This window comes from Poecile atricapillus, chromosome 23, assembly GCF_030490865.1.
Source record: "Poecile atricapillus isolate bPoeAtr1 chromosome 23, bPoeAtr1.hap1, whole genome shotgun sequence".
Classification (NCBI taxonomy): domain Eukaryota; kingdom Metazoa; phylum Chordata; class Aves; order Passeriformes; family Paridae; genus Poecile; species Poecile atricapillus.
Window position 1 is genome coordinate 6,071,585 of NC_081271.1, and position 14,173 is coordinate 6,085,757.

Below are 14,173 nucleotides of genomic sequence, written 5' to 3' on the forward strand. Positions count from 1 at the left end.
CAAGGTGTAGAGATCGCCTTGAGAGTCTCCCAGCACCAGTCCTGACTGGGCCCCAGTGATGAAGGAGTGGGGAACAAGCTGAGCACTGCTGCCAGGGAGAGAGTTCCTGCTGGCTCAGAGAGGCAGAGTCAAAGTCTCCATGCAAGCAGAGTGTCTGCATTTTTTTCCAAACTGCATTTGCACTGTGCTTGGGTCAGAGTTATTTCCCTCTCCCAGCAGCAGTGGCTGGCCCTGGTTGCAAGTCCTGGTGGAACTTGGAAGGGGTGCACTGCCAAATCTTTGCAGGGTGCAGGAATTGCCCCCAGCTCCAGGACTCCTCTTGGAAAGCTGAGGGGTCCTGGTCACGCTGTCCTCCCCACACGATGTGCTCGGCCCTGTGGAGGATGGGTCTGATGGGTCTCAGTCCTCTCACTGGTAAACTGAGCCAGCTGCCTCCTACCTGGGAGCCTCTCTGCCACGGATGGGAAACTGCAGCAGGCAGAAATCGTGACTTACTCCCATTTTCAGGCATGCTGAGGAGGATGTGGGCCCCAGCCCCTGGCAGGAGGGAGGACCCGCAGTGCTGGCACTGTGGAGTGGAGAGGAAAGGGCAGGATGGTGGCAAGAGGAGCAGCCCGGAGTGCGGGATGACTCAGCGCTGATGTGTGGGGGGTGAGGCTCAGCCCAGCCTTTCGAAATGTGTTTACCAGCACCTGGGTGGCTGCTGCCTTCCAGGACGTGCAGCCCATCCTCCTCAGCCCCGAACCTGCTCACCAGGCTCAGCACAGCTGGGGAGTGACCTGTTCCCACCCCAGTCTGGCTGGCTTATGGTGGAGAGCTGGGCAGGGAGCCTCTGGGCAGCCCTCTGCTCCAGCACTGCTGCTGGAACGCTGCCCCTGCCCAGAGGAGAGCAGTAACCCAAACTGAGGTCATGGAGCCAAAAACAGCCAAGTGCACCAAAACACAGTCCCAAACCCAAACCATGGGAAGGTGGAAACCATGGGCTGCACATTGCAGCAGTTATATTCACATGATGTCAGCCTGGGGAGAGGGATAAATTCCCCTGCATTCCTTACACTGTTTGCTGACTGCCATCCCAGCCACCTGGCCACCTTCTGCCAGCTGCCAGGACACGTGTCCTGTGTGGGCAGGACAGAGAGTCAGGGGAAAGTCTCTTTATATGGATAGTTTCAGAGCTAAAACATGCTGTTTTGAGAAACTTCCCTAGAGGAAAGTCAAGGGTAACATCCAAAAAATGTTTTATTTCAATTAAGCTTCTTGCAGAGCTTGAGATGGGAAATGCTGGTCAGAAGCAGAAACACCAATATTTCCTTGCACAGGGGGCTGGGAAGGAGGGTGCCAGGCCCATGTCCCTGCTTTCTGCTCCAGGTTAACTTGTTTTTGCTGTCACAGCGCTGCCAGGGATGGACAGTCAGCACGATGGTCATCAGTGCTCCTGCTGCAACTGGAAATAACTGCTGTGTCATGGGCAGGAGTGCCTGGCAGAAGAAAACCCCAGACAAGAGGTCCTGGAGCCTTCCAGCAGGTGCTTCCAGAAGGCCCTTGTTGATCCCTGCCACACTGGACACGGGGCACTGCAGAGCGATGCCACTGCCTGCTGCATCCTGCTGGCACCTGGCCAGCCCGGACCCTTCGTCATGCTGAGCAGATGACCTGTGCACAGCAGTTAACCTCAAAACACCGTTCCCAGATAACCTACTTTGGCTCTGGGCAAGGCTGGGCCCTCTGGAGAAAACCACGTGTGGGCTTGTCTCCTGCTGGCTCTTTGCTGGCCCGTTTCCATCGCATGATTCACGTCAGTTCCCAGTGCCAACGGCTGAGAAGGAGCCTGTGTCATTGCATTGTCCCTGGGATATTTACTGCCTGCTTACTGATCAAGGTTCAGGCTGGCAGGAGCTGGCACCGCAGGCAGAAACTGGTGTCCCCAGCCTGGCAGGAGCTGTGGCTGGCTCAAGGTGGGCAGCTGAGGTGGCCCCTGCAGCATCACCAGGCTGTGGGGGGATGGATGGTGAGAGGCAGTGCCATGGCTTGGTGTGGCAGCTCTCTGGCTGCCTGGGGAGGGCTCAGCCATCCTCGCTGCCCTCCAGGCTCCTGCCAGCCACTTGCTCCACCCTGACAGTGCCCCAGCATTCACCCTGACTGCTTCGCTGCCCCAGCTCCACAGCAGGAAAATCAGAGAGGGCAGGGCCCACACATGAAAGAGAAATGTCTTCACCCACCCCATGCCAGGAATATCTGCCTGCAGGCCACGTGCACTCATGGGCACGGCACATTTTGCCTCAGCTGATTCTCGAATGGGTCCCCAAATGAGTGTTCAGCCCAGTCCTTCCTCTCTCGGGCTGACCTGCAGCTCCCACGCTGCAGCAGTGCCTGGCAGATATCAGACTCTCATCCCCATTGCGGGGCTCAGAGGGTATCCAGGGCGGTGGGGAAGGTGCTGCACAGCCCACTCAGGAGCCAGGCTTGCAGTAAATCAGTAACAAAGCGACAGCTCCTCATGTGACTGCAGCCTGCGGCCTCTCCCCTCGGCTGGCGGGCAGAACAGGCACTGGTGTGGCTCTCCAGCGGTGTGGCCATTGATTGCCACACACACCAGCCCCTCAGCCCCTCAGCCCCGGTGCTGGGACGTGCACAGGGCATCCAGCAGTGGGGCAGGGCAGGGGACAGCTCCTCTTCCCGGGGGTTGTGGTCACCCCGTGCTCTCCTGTGGAGCAGGCAGCTGGGGCTGGGGGCTCTGCCCTGGGACACACCTGAGCCTCTTCTTCTCCTACTCCTTGTTTAGCAATGCCCCTCATTTGGGACCAGCTCTTCCTTGACCACCTCTCATCACCTGTGTGGATGTGACGGGAACTTACACAGCCCCTTGGCAGATGACACTCCTGGGATATACCCATTCCTCCAGCAATCCCCAGGGTCTGAAACAAAGTTTCATTTCAATTTTCGTATCTTTACAACAGCGAGAGACAGAGGGGGCACCAAAAAAACAAGGTTTCTATGGGTAACCAGGAATAACCTCCTTGGGGACAGCGCTGTTTCTGCCAATTTCCATCCCAGACCCTGGTGATACATCAGTTCATGGATACAGGGGCCAGCATGGCCTCTTGAACAGCCCCATGACAACTAAAACAAGGTGCCTCAGCAGCAGAGTCCACCCTTTCCTGGTTTCTCTACCTGCTGCCTTTGCCATACTGCCCTGCTCTGCAAAAAGCAAAGCCAAGAGGGATTTCTGCAGTTTCACAGCTGGGGGAGCAGGACAGGGGCCTGCCCTCGTTCAGCCCAGCCTGTACCCCAGCAGCTCTTTGCTGCAGGTAAATGCTGCTCCCTGGCAGTCCCACTCTGGGCTGGGAGAATCTCTGCCCCATTTTGTGCTTCTCCAAGGTGTGATGGCAGGTGATGGACCCCTGCTCACCCTGTCGCTCATGACAGGGGGATTCCTGCATGGAGATCTCACCGGGAGCCCGGGAGCTCTGGGAGAAGGCAGCCAGAGCTGCACTGCCTCACGCCTACATGGGGCAACTCAGCACAGGGCCTTTTCAGCCATCCCTGCGGCAGGGATGGGACTCTGCTCCAAGGCAGCTCACTCCATGCCCACAGCCGGACACAACCGCCTGTGTCAGGGCAGCTGTGGAGGCGCCATCGGGGCACGGTCCTGGGCAACCTCCTGCGCTGAGCCTGCTCCGAGCAGGGCTGCTGGACTCAGGGATCTCCGGAGGTTCCTCTGGCCTCAGCCTGCGGGCGGGTGTCTCCCTGCCCCTCGTGTCAGGGCCACAGAGTGGCCAGAGCCAGCGGCGCTGGGGTGGAGCTGCCCGGCCCCTCCGAGCCCCGGCTGCGCCTCAGGTCCGCCTCAGGTATGGTGACGTCATGGCTGGTGCAGCGCGGGAAATCCTGACCCCGAGTAACCCCGCCGCACCGCCGCTCCTGATTGGCTGCAGCGCAAAACAGGTGGTTCTCAGGGCCAATCAGGACACAGCTCTCACCGCCGCTAGTCTGGCAGTGACAGAAAGCCTCTGATTGGCTAGCAGGCCTCTCCAGGGGGTTTCTTGGTGGGTGCCTGGCGCTGATTGGCTGCGTGGGTCGGTGCTGGAAGCTCATTGGTTCCTTCCTGGGCGCCGGAGGGCGGCTGGGACAGCCTTTGGTGCTTGGTGGCGTGAGGGAGGCGGCGGCCCTGGTTCCTGCCTTGGGCCCTGATCCTGCCTTGGGCCCTGATTCGGATTCTGATCCTGATCCTGATCCTGAGTCTGATCCTGATCCTGATCCTGATCCTGAGTCTGATCCTGATCCTGAGTCTGATCCTGATCCTGATCCTGATCCTGAGTCTGATCCTGAGCCTGATCCTGATCCTGATCCTGATCCTGAGTCTGATCCTGATCCTGATCCTGGCCCCTGATCCTGATCCTGATCCTGATCCTGATCCTGATCCTGATCCTGGCCCCTGATCCTGATCCTGATCCTGAGTCTGATCCTGATCCTGATCCTGATCCCGATCCTGATCCTGATCCTGATCCTGAGTCTGATCCTGATCCCGAGTCTGATCCTGAGTCTGATCCTGATCCTGAGTCTGATCCTGATCCTGATCCTGGCCCCTGATCCTGATCCTGATCCTGGCCCCTGATCCTGATCCTGATCCTGATCCTGAGTCTGATCCTGATCGTGATCCCGATCCCGATCCTGATCCTGATCCTGATCCTGATCCTGGCCCCTGATCCTGATCCTGAGTCTGATCCTGAGCCTGAGCCTGAGCCTGAGCCTGAGCCTGATCCTGGCCCCTGATCCTGATCCTGAGCCTGAGCCTGATCCTGATCGTGATCCTGAGCCTGATCCTGACTCTGATCCTGATCCTGCCCCTGCCCCCTGATTCTGATCCTGGCCCCTGATCCTGATCACGAGCCTGATCCTGATTCTGATCCTGCCTCTGATCCTGCCCCTGGCCCCTGCTCCTGCTCCTTATCCTGCCCCTGCTCCTGATCCTGCTCCTGCTCCTGATCCTGATCCCGATCCTGATCCTGCCCCTGATCCTGCTCCTGATCCTGATCCTGCCCCGATCCTGATCCTGCCCCTGCCCCTGATCCTGATCCTGCCCCTGATCCTGATCCTGCCCCTGCCCCTGATCCTGATCCTGATCCTGATCCTGCCCCTGCCCCAATCCTGCCCTGTCCCTGTTCCTGCTCCTGCTCCTGCTGTGCTGTCTCCTGTGGAGCAGAGCCTTCCCTTGGCTCATCCCAGCAGTGCAGGCTCCGTTGGAGCCCAGCCCTGGCACTCACATCCCACCTTTAGGAGGCAGAGCCTGTCCCTCCAGCCTTCCTTGTCATCGTTGTCTGCTGGGAATGACCTGGGCCAGGTTTTAAGCGTCAGTTCCCACTCTTTCTTTCTCCAGTCTGTGGTCTCAGAACAAACCCAGAGCCTGAGAAAACAAAGCATTACAGGTGGAAAATGACTCCTGGCTGCAGTCTGAGAGCTCTGAATCTGGGGTTCCTTAGGAGAACAGTGGGAGGGAGAGACTCCATCCGTGCAGCAGATCATGGAGCAGACACATGAGCAGGCAGAGACAAAGTCAGGGGAGATGGGTGTGAGGCACCACTGGTGTTCTTTTCCCCCTTGTCCCTGAGTCTCCCTCGGTGGCACCACAACAGTCCCTTCCTGCTCCATCACACACACAGCGGGTCCTGAGGAGCTCTGAGGCACCAGCACAACTGCTGCTCCTGTGTCACCCTGAGGCCTTTTAATGCCACCAGCAGCACCAGCTCCAGAAAGGGTTCCTGAGGCACACAGCACACACCTCAGTCTTTGGGAAGCCTTTCACTGGCAAAACCACTCTGACTCTTAAGCACAGCCCACTGCTAGGCAGCAGCCCCACCTGTGAGTTCCCAATCCTCTGGATGAAGACATTTCTCCATGTGAAGACCCTGACATTTTTCTCTCCACCATGGAAACTAATGTGTTCTGAAATTTTCCGCTCCTGGCATCCTCATTTGAGGACCTCCTTGAAGTTCTTCACTGTGCAGAAGGAGCACAGCCTGGGAAACCCCTGAATGCCTCAGCAGGGACAGCAATGTGAGGGATTCATCTCACTTCTCCTTACAGCTCATTTTCATGAGTGGTCCTGTTGTACTCTGTTGTTTGTTGACTTCAAGCTCTTTGGCAGTCAACCACCTTTTGTCTACTCACAAAAACACTTGGAATTAGTTATGCCTTTAACAAGTTGTTCCTCCAAATAAAAAAAAGTTGGCTTGCCTGACCATGGTTTCACATTTCACTTGCCCAGGTTTGCCCTCCTTGGTGTTTGGACACGGTTATCGCTTATTCAAAGATATCACTTTACTTCCAACCGGCTCCCACGCTTGCTTTTCACAAACATTTGCCATAACACTGCTACAGCCTCTACGAACAGACACACACATTTGCTTTTTGCCTCCAGGATCATATTTACACAACATTCAGCATGTTATAAAGGCAAGAGATAAAGCTGCTAGAGAACAGCCAAGGGAGGGCTGTGAGGATGGTGAAAGGTCTGGATGGGCCACAGGAGGAGTGGCTGAGGACACTTGGTCTGTTCACCCTGGAGCCTGAGGTCAGACCCCACTGGGGGCTGCAGCTCCTCATGAGGGGCAGCTCTGATCTCTGCTCTCTGTGACAGGGACAGCACCCAGGGAAGGGCTGGAGCTGTGCCAGGGCAGGCTCAGGCTGGAGATCAGGGAAAGGTTCTTCCCCCTGAGGGTGCTGAGGCACTGAACAGACTCCTCAGCTCACAGCCCCAAGGCTGCCAGAGCTCCAGGAGGATTTGGACAACACTCTCAGGGACAGGGTGGGATTGTTGGGGTGTCCTCTGCAGGGCCAATGGTTGGACTCAAAGGCCACTTCCAGCTCAGGAATTCTTCTGGTTGCTAATTTTAATTTCTTAATCTCCTTTTTTGTTTTATTTCTTAATTTTAATAGTGTCCCTCTTTTTGCACATAATTATTGCTGCTGGTTTTCCTGTCCTAGAGATCTTTGTGGCCATCAGAAGAACATTTTGGTCTAGGTTTGTTGTGCTGCAGGTAAAGTCATGTTAACATGTACACTGAGACTGGGATGAAGGAAGTGTCTGTGTGACTGGCTGGGTTTGAAAATACCACAAGAAACTCTAAAGAGGAAAATGATGAGTGTGGCTTGCACAGGGCACAGTAAAGAGCAGGAAGATGCTGAGAAATCTGTTGTTTGCATCAGCCCAGATGGCTGGACTTTGATTAGGGCTGGGGTATAGGTAGCACCAGGAGGATACCCAGGCTTTGGTAGTGGATGGATGGTCAGAAGATGCAAACATGTCCCTCACATCATCCTCCTCCCCTGACACCATGACAGCCCCTGTAAAGGCACCACAGCAAGGAAACCCAGACAGAGGTGATAATCCAGAAGAATTGGAAGGTGGATCAGGGTGGAAATGGTCAATTCCTAAAGGGTGCAAAAAGAGCTGTTGGCACAGTTTGCTGTAGCCAGTAAAGAGGAACCCACAAGCTACAGTGAGGACCCACCTACCAGCATCCCTCATCCCAGTGCTGCACTGGTCACCTGCTCAGGCCCTGTGCAGGTGAGTGTGAGGATGAGTGAAACTGGGAGATACACAGTGTCAGTGACTCAGGCAGTTTATTTTAATAAAAATCCCCCTCTCCAAGGAATTCACACCATATCATGTGCCTGGCCAGAGGAAGCACAAGCCCCAGCATGCACCCCGTTGGTACAGCCTTGGAGAGCTCTCCTGGTCCACAGTCCAGTTTTGGGGGGCTGAGGTGCTGGTGGTTTCTGTGCTCATTCAGCCTCTGCCACACACTTGTGCCTTGGCTGGCTGTTCCTGAAAGTGCAATCAGTTTGTCCAGTGTAGTTGTCTGTGGGCTGAGGAGCTGCTGCTGGGCTGGCCAGCAGGCACTGGGAACACATTCTTGGAGACTAAGGCTGGATTCCACAAAGGCAGAGCCCCTGTGAAATCCTAGAGAGCTGCAAAGAGCTGCCAGAGCAGCTGCAAGCTGGGGATGATGTGCAGAGAGAGGTGGCTGGTGCTGTGCACTCCTCAAAGCTGCCCAGACACGTGGAGGTCCCTGGAGAAGGGGCTCCTGAAGGCAGGAGAACACAGGTTCTGTGCTGTGGTTCCTCTCTGGTGGGCAGCACTGCTTCTGTGTCCTAGAGATGGGGAGGGCTCTGCTTATTGTGACTCCAGCACTGCAGGAGGAGAATAACGCTTGAGGAAGGATCTGTGCTGGTGAGCAGCTGCCCCTGCTGAAACCCTGCAGATCCATGGCTGGACAGGCTTCACCCAGGAGAAGATCCCTGTGGTGTCACCCCAGTGCAGGGAACTGTGGCTGCCCAGGAAGGGCTCTCAGGGGACACCACTGGCCCAGCAGAGGTGGGGGTGTGCTCACAGCAAGGTGCAGGTGTGGGCATGGGGCCTTGTGGCCTGTCACCTGCAGGGACACATCACCCACAGACCGGGAGATCCCCTACACCGGTGTTGTTGTCCTTTTGTTGTCCTTCCCTGCCACCCCATCCCAACTGCATTCCTGCAGCCTGACTCAGGGTTTGCAGATACTGCCTACGCCTGCCCAGCCACCCGGGAGGGCTCAGCCCCTCCTCCTGGCACAGCAGCTCGGTGGAACTCGGTCAGTCAAGGTCAGAAAGGTGTGTGGAAGCAGGGAAAAGGGGAGGGAGAAGTGTGGGTACCATCATGGGACACTTGGAGCTGCACTAGATGCATCTTGCGGGGTTCCTTGCTCCTGTGGGAGGAGACCCCTGCAGTGACCCATCGTCATGATTGTGCCAGGACATCCCAGGCTCAGCACCCCTCCAAAGCAGACTGTAAGGAAACCATAGGAACACTGAGTGGCTGGCACCCAGCAGTTAATGCTCCTTGGCACTTCTCAATCACTGAGTGTGAAAAGACCAGTGGGATTAGAAGGGTCCTTCCATCTTCTAGGCTGATGTTGGAAAACTTCAGCATCTTCAATTACAAGAAGAAAAGTGAGAAAATGGTGATAGGGAAAAGAGAAGAGTCATTTCAGCAAACTGGTCATTTCAACAAAGCTCAGAGGAGGAGATGCCTGGTGATGGGTCCCCAATTTGAACATGGATGAGGGACCAGAGTCTCTGCCGGTGACACAGGAGATGAGATGGGATGAGAAGGACACTGTAGGCTGAAGACCAGGTTGGACAGCAGAAATTTCAGACCTTTCCCCAAGTTCCAGGGACTGTTTGTGTCTAACAATACCTAACAACAGGTATTGTCCCCAGTGAACTGGTGACCTCCTAACTGGGGCCATGGCACTGATCAAATTAGGCTGCTGAAGATCAGAGCAGAAGTGCAGGAGGAGCAATGACTTCCTTCCAAGCACGTACCAAAACTCAGGGCCAGACCTTGATGTCAGGGGATTTCTATTTTAAGTGGAACTGACTCAGTCTCTCACACTTCTTGCTGGTCTCTGTCATCTTCACAGCCACCCCCACCCTGAGGTGTTTGCACAAGGGGCATGGCTGGGCCTTCAGGCTGAGCCGTAGGAGAGGGCTGCCACGTCAGGTCTCCTCTGCATGGGATTCTCTCAACCAGCAAAACAGTTTTGGGGAAGGTTTTGGATGTATCAGCACTTATCATTGCAGGATCTTTCACCTCCAAACATTGCTCTCTTCACCTTCCACAAGACTCAGGCAAAGCTACTGCTTTTTAGCTGTTCATTCTCATTTTTAGGAAAGGAAGAAGGCAGGGGGTATCTGCTGGCATCACCTCATGGTAGTGGGCTGGCACTGTGGGCTGGCAGCAGCGCCTTGCCCCTCCTGGCAGCATTGCCACCTGCCTGGCAGCCTGTCCTTTCCCTGCTCCTGGAGCCTGGCACAGCACTGAAATACCTGCCCACAGTATCTCACCTGCCAGCCTGCTGCACACTGCCAGCGGGGAGATGGCTCAGATTCTCCATTTCATGGGTTCCCCACGTCCACAGCCACGAGATCAGCAGAGCACAGGCAGGAGCAGCCTGGCTGTGCCCCACTGGCTCTGCTCAGCACTGGCCCTCTGCTCTCCTCTCCCCTCTCTGGGGCTCACTCAGCACCCCACAGACACAGGGATGTCAGGTCCTGAGGTGCTGGAAATCCTCCAGAGCTTTGTGATGTGATGCTCACGGAGTGTCACCACTTGGATCCTACTCTCCTGCTGCCCTCTCTGACCTTGCTCCCTGCTGGCAGCCCCAGGATTGCTCCTGTACAGGGAGAGCAGAGAAATTTTTCAGTATTCTGAGTGTCCCAGACAGGAGAGAGGGACCTGCCAGTCTGGGCAGGACATGGTCACCTGCATGACCACCATTAGGACTTCAGACAGCCTGGTAGAACCAAGGGACCATCTGCCCCAAATGCAAATAGTCCCCAGGAGTGTGCTGGGTTTGCAGCCAGCCCTGGAGCCCTGCTCCATTAGAGAATCAGAGAATCATGGAATCCCCTGTGTAGGAAGGGACCTCCCAGGGTCACTGAGTCCAACCCCTGGCCCTGCACAGACACCCCAACAATCCATCCTGCACATCCCTGGAGCAGTGTCCAAACACTCCTGGAGCTCTGGCAGCCTCCCCGTTCCCTGGGGAGCCTGGGCAGTGCTCGACCACTCTCTGGGGGAAGAACCTTTCCCTGATCTCCAGCCTGAGCCTGCCCTGACACACCTTCATGCCATTCCCTCAGGTCCTGCCACAGAAGAGGATGTGGTGCCTGGGGCTGGCTTTATTCCCAGGTGGTGCCTGTGGCTCTGTGGAGTGGGCAGGAAAGGTGCCAGTGTGATGGTCAGGGTGTGTAGGCAGCAACCCATGGCTACACTGTCAGGAACAGGGACAGAGGGGTCAGGAGGCTTCCTTGGAGCTGAATGGCTTCTCCCAGGGAAGAAGAGCCCAAATCCTGGCAGACATTGCACATCTGCCAGCCAAGTGATCTATCTCACCATCTCCTCAGCAATTGCCCAAAGCTGTGAATAGCAGAGAGACATCCCCCACCTACAGTCACGAGTGCTGCCAGCACCAAGCTGCAATTGCAGCTGCATTGCCTGGCGTCACCCACGGTGCTGCCACACCTGACACATACCTGAGGATATCGTCACCTGCTGACTCAGGGCTCTGAGCTGGAGCCTCTGGCCTGAACCTAGGGCAGAATATCTTGCAAGCTGCTGGCCCCTGCCTCACTGTGGCACTGAGGAGCTCCAGGCCTCTGTGGGTCGCTGGCTGAAGGCCGTGTGGGTCAGAGAGTCAGTGCTGAGCAATTCACTGCATGGGACTGAGTCACTGGAGAGAGGGGAAAACTGCTCAGAGAGCCTGGGGAGTTTTCCATCCTCTCCCTCTGGCTCTTCTGCTGCCCCAGCCATAGCTAACAGCTCTGTCCTGCAGGTGGCAGGGCTTGGAGCCTGGGATGGATGATGATGACAGCCTCAGGAATCCCACTTGCTCCTCTGTGCTTGGGACTGGCCTTGCTGATCCTGCAGATGTTCCCACATTGGTGGAGCACATCTTGCCCACCTGTGGACACGTCCTCATGGCTGCCAAGTGGGCATCCCAAGGTGCAGAGACTCTGCAAGGTGATAACCTCAGTAGGGAGGTTTTTCCCTTCCTGCCTCATCCTTCAAGGATCCCAGGCAGTATCCTGGAAAATGGGAGTTTTTAGGTAAAGGCTTAGGATATTCCCTTCCTGCCCCCTGCCCTTCCCTGAGCCTGCTCTGTAGATATCCTCAGAGCATGCAGTGCTGCAGCTGCTGTGCAGCTCTGGGACCTCAGGGGCTCCTGTCCCCCCGGTCCATGCAGCATCAGCCCCGTGCCAGCGCTGCAGTGGGCAGGGTACCAGGCTTACACGGCAGAGCACGGACACACACCTGTCTCCTCCTGTGGCCTCCTCCCTCCAAGGACCCTGGCACAACCTTTTTCTCCACAGCAGTGGGGATGTGAGCTGCTCCATGGGACACCCCTGGTCCCTGGGCTGGGTGTGACTTCAGCAAGGCTTCTCTGGCTGCAGAGGAAGGGCCCAGTGGAGCACAGCCCAGCCCAGGTGCACACACAGGCTGTGGGCAGTGAGAGCTGCCCTGGGGACGCAGCCATGCCCTGTGACCAGGACATCTCCAGGGCAAGGACAGCTTTTGGGGGGCCAGTAGGTGTGATGGTGACCTTAGTGGGGGCAGTGTGGAAACCCCCAGCCTGGCTGGGGCTGGGAGAAGGGAATGCAGTGACAGGGGCGTGGGCACAGGTTCTCCAGCCCTCATTTGCATGTGTGCAAAGCAGGGAATTTTCCATCAGCAAGCAGCCGAAATTTCTGCACGGTGACCTTTGTCCCCAGCCAGGCTCGGAGCCCAAGGCAGCTGACAAATGTCACTGTGGTGCCCTGCTGCCCCCAGGGCTGTGGCAGCTGGGGGACTGCGTTCTGCCCCCACACCCTGGCACTGCCAGCTCACTGCAAAACAATCAGGACCCGCCAGATCTCCCCAGGGAGGGCAGAGGCTCCTGGCCCCCAGCCACCTCTGGGCATCAGTGGGGGCCAGCACCCCCAGTCCCCCCTGGCTGTTGGAGTCTGAGATACAGACTGTGTGCCCTTGTTTTTAATATTTAGTTCCAGGATTCAAGGAAACACTGAATTTCATATAATATGAAATTCATGTGCATGTTTTCATGGTAACACATGAAAACAAATGTTAAAGTTAGATAGGAAAAGTATAAATGTAGATTAGAAAGTTTCTTAAATCACTGGGTGAAAAAGTAGTTTAGAGAACAGGAGACAAGATGGAGGATTTAAGGTGTTGTCTCTTGTCCTTCTTCTTTCTTCTTCATGTTCTTCTCCTAGGGGTGTTTGGGTAGTAGTAGGGGATTGGGTAGAAAATGTCAGAGTGCAGCACACAGGTGTTGGGTCATTGGGTCACTAAGAAAAATAGCTTGGTTGGCATCTGTTAATTGGGTAAATGGACATATAAAAGACCTTGAAGAAGATCTTTGTTGGCCATTTTACCCCTTTTCTATCATAATGCACATAGCTCCATGTAATGCTGGTAAGAAAAAATAAACAACTGAGACCGAACGAGAGAAAAAACCAGCCTCCCTCTCATCAATCTTCAGTTCAAAGAGAAAAAGAACCCAAATCTAAAAGTCCAGTAATAAGACACCTGGCCACCCTGCTACCAGCCCTGGGCTGGCCCAGCCCCACAGGAAGGGCCACAGGCTCTGTGTGTGATGGGGATGATGGACAGACATTTCTGGGTTACTCAGCACATCCCAGCATCAGGCCCTGGCTGCTCTGGTCAGGTGCTGCCCGTGGGCACAGGATGGGCAGTGTCAGGTCAGGATGAAGAGGGTGAGCTGCCTGTTGGAGGGCAAGGAATGGGGCAAGAGGAAGAGGCCCCCACTCAGGAGATAAAGAATGCTTGGAGCTCTGTGAATAGAACCCCACAGCTGGAACACCTGTGGCCCAAGGAGCTGCAGGCAGGGCTGATGGTGCACAAGGAGCCCCAGGGCACAGACCCCTCCGGGGGGCTGGGGCACCGCTCCCTGCTGCCAGCAGCCTTTGGGAGGTGTCCCTGGCCCTGAGCAGCACACAGAGCACAGGCTGCCCACACACCACCTGCCTCCTTGCAGCCCCGACTATTCCACAGGATTCCTGGGAAGCACAAATCACCTTGACTTTTGCTCAGAGCCCTGGGATATCTGGGGCAGACCGAGGCTGGGCACCTGGCTCTGTGCCACAGCTGGCTCTGCGTGGCTCTGTGAGCAGGTTGTTCTCCACAGGTGCCTCCCCAGCAGCAATGCCTTGGCTGGCAGGTGGGCTGCAGCCACAGGTCACCCCCAGCACATTCACCCAGCACAGACTCTGCTCCCAGAGCTGCCCAGACCCTTCCCCTGTTCCTCTGGAGCCTCAGTGTGCCCCATGGCCAGAAGGGCTTGGACCCCCCTGGCTGCAGGAGGTGCTGGGGTTCACTGAGAGCAGCCAGGAATGCTGAAACACCCTGAGAGTGGTGCTAGAAACAGGGGGAATGAGCTCATCACCTTCACTGGGATGGCTCCAGGGTTTAGGGGGGCTGCTGCAACACCCCCTGTGCAGCTGTCACCCAAACCCAAACCCCACCCAGCACTGGAGGCCCTGGGCACAGTGTGTGATGGCCAGAGTGAGGGACACAGCAGCAAGGGAACAGGAGGTTTACCCACAGCAGGGAAAA